Source organism: Myotis lucifugus, unplaced genomic scaffold (genome assembly GCF_000147115.1).
Source record: "Myotis lucifugus unplaced genomic scaffold, Myoluc2.0 scaffold_0, whole genome shotgun sequence".
Lineage (NCBI taxonomy): Eukaryota > Metazoa > Chordata > Mammalia > Chiroptera > Vespertilionidae > Myotis > Myotis lucifugus.
In genome coordinates, this window is record NW_005871048.1 from 29,064,106 (window position 1) to 29,071,868 (window position 7,763).

General features: G+C 35.8%; 1 non-coding gene across 1 annotated transcript; it reads right to left on the reverse strand.

Moving 5' to 3' along the window:
* Positions 1–4,808: 4,808 nt before the first annotated feature.
* Positions 4,809–4,915, reverse strand: LOC111825667. The gene has a single exon (XR_002828853.1). It is a non-coding gene; the product is annotated as a U6 spliceosomal RNA (small nuclear RNA).
* Positions 4,916–7,763: the final 2,848 nt, after the last annotated feature.

Here is a 7,763-nt window from a genome sequence, read left to right on the forward strand (position 1 = left end):
ATTGACTTAGTTTCAAGTCTTCTTATTCTCTATAGAATCAAATATAATTCATATGATAGGAATCGAACATCAGTTTCGCAAAATGAAATAAAAGAGCCATCACTTTAAAAGAATTTTTCCCTAGGTCCAAGGCTGGATGTTTTTCACTTTCCTACAGTTTCTAATGCACATGGTCATTCTTCTCATTCCAGTTTATGCTAAAAGGAATCAAAATATACTACCTCCAAACATGCCGCTTGGCATAAGGATTGTTTTGTGTTGAAGGCAATTAAGAAACAACTGACACAGGAGGAGCTCTCTGCACTTCCCCTTTCTACCTACAAGCAGGACATGAACTTCCCTTTGTGAAGGAGTGTCCCCCTGTCCTCTCCTGAACCACCTTATCACAGGAGGCCGAAAGTCAGTACCTTACTAACATAACTCTCCATTAGTTTCCCCTCATACAGTTACCTTCTAACAATTTACTTCCCCTAAAAGCCTAACTTCCTTTTCCTCTGTCTTGTTACTTTTCTACAATTCATCGCCCTTTGTTAAGATAGCATATAAGAACCCGATTCTAACCACTCCTTTGAATTACTCATCACTGAGTGTACCTGTGTGTATACTCATTATACTTGTAAATAAACAAATTTTCCCTCCTGTTAATATGTATTATGGGAGTATATATTTTTTATTCTTAAATATATTTTATTGATTTCAGAGAGGAAGGGAGAAGGAGAGAGAGATAGAAACATCCCAAAGATGAGAGAGAATCATTGATCAGCTGCCGCCTGCACACCACACTGGGGTCCGAGCTTACAACCAGGGCAGATGACCTGACCTGGAATCAAACCTTGACCTCCTGGTTCATAGGCCGATGCTCAACCAGTGAACCACTCAGGCCAGGCATTATGTAAGTATACCATAATTTGTAGGCCTTGATACTAAACCTAAGAAGGTAAAGGAAAGTTATTTTTTTCTTCTACAATGTCTACCTAGAAAACTTAGATTTCTATTAAACAAAAAAGTTTGTTGTTTATTTGTATTGAATAGCTCTATATGCTCAGCCTGGCCAATGTAAACCTCAAGTTATGATATATTGACCACTAATTATGTGGTTTTTAATTAAAAAAGTAAAATAAAACAGTACTATATTTGGTTAATTTGAAGACCATATATAGGGAAGTAATATATTTTTCTATGTTAAACTCTTATATGACCCTCTGCCCTAACTGGGAACTTACCATCTTGATTATCCTTTTCAATAAGGTAAATTAGAGTATTTATTGAAGAAACAGTGAGTCAGTGAATCCAATATGAAGAATTATGTGTGGATTAGTAGTTAGGAGATCTGGATTCTGTTTGATGATTTCTGGTGGATCCAGGGAACTGGGCAGTGTGTGGATCTGGAGGTCAGGGGCAGGATTTGTACACAGGAATAGGGTGGTCATGGTAGTAAATGTTGGAGATTAAACCCTTATCGGTGATAACATTGGCAAATATGTTCTCCCATGCAGTGGGCTTTCTTGTAGTTTTGCTGTGCCAAAGCTTTTTATTTTGATGTAGTCCCATTTGTTTATTTTCTCTTTAGTTCCCATTGCCCTAGGAGTAGTATCAGTGAAGAAATTGCTTCAGCACATGTCTGAGATTTTGCTGCCTGTGGATTCCTCTAGTATTTTTATGGTTTCCCATCTTATGTTTAAGTCCTTTATCCATTTTGAGTTTATTTTTGTGTATGGTGTAAGTTAGTGGTCTAGTTTCATTTTTTTGCATGTATCTGTCCAATTTTCCCAACACCATTTATTGAAGAATCTGTCTTGTCTCCATTGTATGTTCTTGCCTCCTTTGTCAAATATTAATTGAGCATAGTGGTTTGGGTCAATTTCTGGGTTTTCTATTCTATTCCATTGGTCTATATGTCTGTTCTTGTGCCAGAACCAGGCAGTTTTGAGAACAGTGGCTTTGTAATACAGCTTAATATCTGGTATTGAGTTCCCTCCTACTTTGTTCTTCTTTCTCAGGATTGCTGCAGCTATTTGGGGTCTTTTTTTTTTTAAATTCCAGATGAATTTCTGGAGAGTTCGTTCTAGGTCTGTGAAATATGCTGTTGGTATTTTAATGGGGAGTGCATTGAATCTATAGATTGCTTTGGGTAGCATGGACATTTTAATGGTGTTGATTCTACCAATCCATGAACACGGTATGTTCTTCCATCTGTTTATGTCTTCCTCTATCTCTTTTTTCAGTGTCCTGTAGTTTTCTTAGTACAGGTCTTTTACTTCCTTAGTTAAGTTTATTCCTAGGTGTCTTACTTTTTTTGGTACGATGGTAAATGGGATTGTTTTTTTAGTCTCTCTTTCTGTAATTTCACTATTGGTGTATAGAAATGACATAGATTTCTTGGCATTAATTTTGTATCCTGCTACATTGCTGAATTCATTTATTAAGTCTAATAATTTTTTGATGGAGTGTTTAGGGTTTTCTATGTCCAGTATCATGTCATCTGCAAATAAGGACAGTTTTATTTCTTCTTTTCCAATTTGGATGCCTTTTATTTTTTCTTCTTGTCTGATCGCAATGTCTAGTAGTTCCATTACTATGTTGAACAGGAATGGTGAGAGTGGGCATCCCTGTCTTGTTCCTGTTCTTAAGGGAAATGGTTTTAGTTTTGCCCATTGAGTATGATGTTGGCTGTGGGTTTGTCATATATGGCTTTTATTATGTTGAGATATGATCCTTCTATTCCCATCTTGCTGAGAGTTTTTATCAAGAAAGGGTGTTGTATTTTGTCAAATGCTTTTTCTACATCAATTGATATGACTATGTGATTTTTATCTCTCAATTTGTTTATGTGATGTATCACATTTATTGATTTGTGGATATTGTACCATACTTGCATCCCCGGGATAAATCCTACTTGGTCATGGTATATGATCTTTCTGATGTAATGCTGGATTTGATTTGATAGAATTTTGTTGAGGATTTTGGCATCTATGTTCATGAGGGATATTGGCCTGTAATTCTCTTTCATTGTGTTGTCTTTATCTTGTTTTGGTATTAGAGTAATGCTTGCTTCGTAGAATGAGCTTGGAACTGTTCCTTCCTCTTGAATTTTTTGGAATAGTCTGAGGAGGATAGGTTTTAGTTCTTCCTTGAATGTTTGGTAAAACTCCCCTATGAAGCCGTCTGGCCCAGGCTTTTGTTTGCTGGAAGCTTTTTGATGACTGCTTCAATTTCTTCCATAGTTATTGGCCTATTAAGATTTTTAGATTCTTCCTGGTTAAGTTTTGGAAGGTTGTATTTTTCTAGGAATATGTCCATTTCCTCCAGGTTGTCTAGTTGGTTAGAATAGAGTTGTTCATAGTATTTTTTAATAATCCTTTGTATTTCTGTGGGGTCTGTTGTTATTTTGCCTCTTTCATTTCTGATTTTGTTTTTTTGGGTCCTCTCTCTTTGCTTCTTGGTGAGCCTGGCTAGAGGTTCATCAATCTTGTTTATCCTTTCAAAGAACCAGGTCTTAGTTTCATTGATCTTTTGTATTGTTTTTTTGGTTTCTATGTCATTTATTTCTGCTCTGATCTTTATCTCCTTCTTTCTGCTCACTCTGGGCTTTTCTTGTTGCTCTTTTTCTAATTCTTTGAGTTGTAGAGTTAGATGATTTACTACTAATTTTTCTTGTTTTCTGAGGTAGGCCTGTAGAGCTATTAACTTCCCTCTCAGGACTGCTTTCATTGTGTCACATAGATTTTGGATTGTTGTGTTTTTATTGTCATTCGTTTCCAGGATGTTTTTAATTTCTTCTTTGATCTCTTTGGTAACCCAATCATTGTTTAATAGCATGCTATTCAGCCTCCAAATGTTTGAATTTTTGTGATTGTTTTTATTGTAGTTGATTTCTAATATTATGCCATTGTGGTCTGAGAAAATGCTTGATATGATTTCAATCTTCTTGAATTTGGAGAGACTTTGCTTGTGACCCAATATGTGGTCTATCTTTAAATGTCCCATGTGCACTTGAGAAAAATGTATATTCCATGGCTTTGGGGTGAAATGTTCTGAAGATGTCAATTAAGTCCATCTGATCTAGTGAGTCATTTAGGATTGCTGTTTCTTTGCTTATTTTTTGTCTAGAAAATTTATCCAGTGATATCAATGGTGTATTAAGGTCCCCTACTATGGTTGTATTGTTGTCGATCTCTCCCTTGATATCTTCCAGGAGTTTTTTTTATGTATTTGGGTGCTCCTGCATTGGGTGCATATATGTTTATCAGGGTTATATCCTCTTGTTATATCGATCCCTTTAGTATTATGAAGTGGTCTTCTTTATCTCTTGTTATGGCCTTCACTTTGAGGTCTATTTTGTCAGATAATAAGTATTACTACCTCAGCTTTTTTTAATTTATTTCCATTTTCCTGAAAGATATTTTTCCATCCCTTCACTTTCAGTCTGTGTGAGTCCCTTGTTCTGAGGTGGGTCTCTGATAGACAGCATATACTAGTATATATGTGTCATGTTTTTTTATCCATTCAGCCACTCAATGTCTTTTGATTGGAGCATTTAGTTCATTTATGTTTAAAGTTATTATTGATAGGTACTTGTTTGTAGCCATTTTTATTTTTTGTGCCTGTGTTCCTTCTTCCCTTTTTATTTCTTGTTTTTACACCAGTCCCTTTAGGATTTCTTGCATTGCTGGCTTGGTAGTGATAAACTCCCTTAGTCTTTTTTTTTTTTTTGTCTGTGAAGCTCCTTATTTCCCCTTCAATTTTGAATGATAGCCTTGCTGAATAGAGTATTCTTGGATTCAGTCCCTTGCTTTGCATCACTTTATAAAAATATGGAACGCTTCATGAATTTGTGTGTCATCCTTGCACGGGGGCCATGCTAATCTTCTCTGTATCATTCCAATTTTAGTATATGTACTGCTGAAGCGAGCATGGGGGTTTTGATTTTTATCCTGATGAGGGAAGTGGTTTTCTAACCCAGGAAGAGGTCGACACTAAAGCAGGAATGAAAAGAAATCACTGTCTCTCCACACTTGCACTGCTAGTTTCCTGACAAATAATTCTCTGCTTGGGCATTTTCTCCAGAAGGGCCAAACCACTGTGAATTCTATATACATTTTGCTCTATGAAGTAACACTGTTAATAAGAAGTGCTTGAAAGGTTTGGCTTTTCTTCCTCGCCCCTGATAACAACAAAGTAATACCTACTGACTGAATACAGTTGGAGAATTTTGTATTTAAAATATGATAAAATAAATTCTGTGTTATGCCTAATTTAGGGGAGGTCTAAATATTGTTTATTGGTTAAAATTTAATCTAAAAATTATAAACATGTGTTCATTGACATGTCTAAGAAAAACAATCACATGCTACTTAAAAAAAATCACATTTACCAGTGGGGGAAAAAAGGAACCCTCCACTTTCCCTTATTCCTTTAAAAAGTAAAGAATACCTTTAAAACCCTCTAACAGCTTTTCTTTTATTAGTAGCTGAAAGAAATCTCAAGGAGAGGTGGATACTTTAAAAATAAAAGGAGCAACATGAAAAGGTGCTCATCTTTCTGAAACCTCTATTGTTCAGTAATGCCTAATGTTAGACATTAAAGGTTTGCGTGTTCATCATCATATTTTATTGAAGTTGGTAATAATTTACTTATTATCTGCAATGGGTTTCTGAAAAATATTTTTCTTTCCATTAAGGATTTCATTTTTAGCATTTGCTTGTCAGTTAAATCCTCACATCATTAATGTAACTTCTCATCATAGGGAAAATTGAATATTCATGCCTTGCTTAAATCACTGTTATTTTGGCCTCTTACTTTTTTTTTTTTCCTCCCTGAAAGTGTAGATTGTTAACCCATCATTTTACAGTTAAGATTGTTAAATTTTCTGAGACTGCTTCAGTGTGTCTATATAACTTGAAATTTTAGTCATTTTTCCATGGATAGTAATTTCTGCTTTTAACCTTGACAGGGTTCAGGCCATTTAGCCTTTTGATAGGTATTTTATTAACTCTTGGTTAATGTTCCAGGTCTCAGAGCCATGCTATTTTAACCCTTTATGCTGTGCCTTTCCTGCTAGTGTGCACAGAAAATATAACCCTTTAATGGTGATCAGCCTGTCAAATGTCCAACCTTCATAGAAAATTAATTTTCTTGGCTGAAAGACACTTGAAGGGTGTTTTACGATGGTTAGCCTTAGGTGATCTCTCAAGCTCCTAACAATCATAATATTCTAGAATTCTATTTGTAGATTTATCTCACTTTAGAATCAACAATGATGAGACTAGCCTTCAAATACATTTTTTGAAGTTAAGGACTACATTTTTCTAATCTGTATTGTGGCGAGATAGAGTTTGTGTGTCCCCTCCCCCCATTACTGGTTCATAGCCATCTGCCTTCTGAGGCCAGGTTCAGATAGAGCTAAGATAATAGTAAGAAGCTTTTAGTAATACACCATAAGGGGAAAGAAGAGATAAGGACTCTCTTTGCATAATAACTCACAGGAACTATGATCTTCTGAGAACTGACGAGCCTTGGCATTTTAAAAGTCTGTCTTGTACCTGCTTAATTCTAAATCATAATCATTGAATGAAGGTTTTCTCCTTCAGAAGATAACTCTAGGGCAGGGGTGGGCAACCTTTTTGTGAGTGCGTGCCAAAACCAGCAAAATCTCTGACTCAAAATTCTTCTGCGTGCCAACCCTAATTTTTTGAGAACATGTTATGCCTACTTGATATCTCTTAAGGTGTTCGTATGTGAAGAACCTTGAAGAAATAATAAAATTCATTCGAGCGAAAAAAACACAGTATATGATGATGAAAAATACATTTATTTTTTAATGTATACATGTACACTGATAGTCTGACAGAAAACTTTATGACTCCGTTTGATATTATCAATGGGACTTTTGCTGCTGCATCACTGATGACAGAGATTTTACATCAGGTTTATATTTCGTGACCTTCAGAGATATGCACGAGTTACTACTTTCATCCGTCAGGCTACTCCTATTATGAGACTTAACAAAATTCATCACTGAGAACAAAGATTCACAAGCATATGTGGATGAAACCAAAACACTGGTCGGATCTAGGAAGGCAGGGAGAGTTAAGGCAGAGGCATAGAAATTGCTCTTCCCCTCTCTTGTCAATCCATGTCTATGGTCTTTAAGATAACTTGTTATGTAAAATTATTTATTTATCTAAGATGCACCTACACTGAATTTATCTGAAAAATAAAAAAGTCTATATTAAGAAAAAAAATTGTAAATGGAAGATTATAAGAGAGGGTTTTGCGTGCCAGCAAAAGTTACTGGCGTGCCATGTTTGGCACGCGTGCCAGGGGTTGACCACCCCTGCTCTAGGGGAAAACAAATAAGCAAAACATTTTTTTTATTGTTTGTTTTTTAAATATATTTTTATTTATATTAGAGAGTAAGGGAGAGGGAGAGAGAGATAGAAACATCAATGATGAGAGAGAATCATTGATCAGCTGCCTCCTGCATGTCCCCCACTAGGGATTGAGCCTGCAACCCAGGCATGTGCCTTTGACTGGAATCAAACCCGGGACCCTTCAGTCCACAGGCTGACGCTCTATCCACTGATCCAAACCAGCTAGGGCAGCAAAACATTCTTTTTTTAAAACAGGAACCACATTTTATTCCAAATGGAAATATCTGTGTGAGAACACGAATGTGCATATGGGTGTGTATATATTTTAATAGAATTTGTCTTTTTTTATTGTTTAAAGTATTACAAATAGTAGTACATATGTCTCCTTTT